This window comes from Ciona intestinalis, chromosome 9, assembly GCF_000224145.3.
Source record: "Ciona intestinalis chromosome 9, KH, whole genome shotgun sequence".
In the NCBI taxonomy this organism is placed as follows: domain Eukaryota; kingdom Metazoa; phylum Chordata; class Ascidiacea; order Phlebobranchia; family Cionidae; genus Ciona; species Ciona intestinalis.
Genome location: NC_020174.2, coordinates 710,990 through 712,156, shown reverse-complemented (window position 1 = coordinate 712,156; position 1,167 = coordinate 710,990). Strand labels below are relative to the sequence as shown.

Genomic DNA, 1,167 nt, shown 5'->3' with positions numbered 1-1,167 from the left:
GGTGTGAAGTGTCTGTAAAAAAGGGGGTTATTTATAAACTGGTGTGGAGTGTCTGTAAAATAGATGGGTTAATTCATAAACTGGTGTGAAGTGTCTGTAAAATAGGGGGTTAATCGTAAACAGGTGTGAAGTGTCTGTAAAATAGGGGGCTATTCATAAACTGGTGTGAAGTGTCTGTAAAATAGGGGGTTATTCATAAACTGGTGTGAAGTGTCTCTAAAATAGGGGGGTTAATCATAAACTGGTGTGTAGTGTCTGTAAAATAGGGGGTTATTCATAAACTGGTGTGAAGTGTCTGTAAAATAGGGGGGTTAATCATAAACTGGTGTGAAGTGTCTGTAAAATAGGGGGGTTAATCATAAACTGGTGTGAAGTGTCTCTAAAATAGGGGGGTTAATCATAAACTGGTGTGAAGTGTCTCTAAAATGGGGGGTTATTTATAAACTGGTGTGAAGTGTCTGTAAAATAGGGGGTTATTCATAAACTGGTGTGAAGTGTCTGTAAAATAGGGGGTTATTCATAAACTGGTGTGAAGTGTCTCTAAAATAGGGGGGTTAATCATAAACTGGTGTGTAGTGTCTGTAAAATAGGGGGTTATTCATAAACTGGTGTGAAGTGTCTGTAAAATAGGGGGGTTAATCATAAACTGGTGTGAAGTGTCTGTAAAATAGGGGGGTTAATCATAAACTGGTGTGAAGTGTCTCTAAAATAGGGGGGTTAATCATAAACTGGTGTGAAGTGTCTCTAAAATGGGGGGTTATTTATAAACTGGTGTGAAGTGTCTGTAAAATAGGGGGTTATTCATAAACTGGTGTGAAGTGTCTCTAAAATGGGGGGTTATTCATAAATGGGTGTTTTACCACATACGACTTTTACCATTGACCACATTTCGACACTATGTTACATCTTAAATGGAGAAATAATAAATTTCATCAACCAGTACCACGGTTAGTTTGTAGTATTGCTCTAATCTAGTGGTCACCAATGGGTTGTGCAAATTATGAGACATACATTAAAAAATACAGATCCTCAAAGTATTGAAGTGAAAGAAACAGAACACCCGTGTTATAACAACTGCTGTTTTCCCGTCACATAAGGATAAACAAGTTACAATCATTAGTTAAAATGCATAATTACAGGTTGAAATGACATTGTCGCACTTAACCT

General features: G+C 37.2%; 1 protein-coding gene and 1 long non-coding RNA gene across 2 annotated transcripts in view; one reads left to right on the top strand and one right to left on the bottom strand.

The window, feature by feature from the left end:
- LOC494381 (CUB and sushi domain-containing protein 1) overlaps window positions 1–1,167 on the top strand; it is a 9,950-nt gene that overhangs the window by 1,624 nt on the left and 7,159 nt on the right. The gene's annotated exons all lie outside the window — the stretch shown is intronic.
- Window positions 988–1,167, bottom strand: part of LOC113474527 — a 789-nt gene continuing 609 nt past the window's right edge. Inside the window, exon 2 of the long non-coding RNA XR_003396195.1 lies at window positions 988–1,165. This is a non-coding gene — a long non-coding RNA (uncharacterized LOC113474527). The remainder of the gene's footprint in view (window positions 1,166–1,167) is intronic.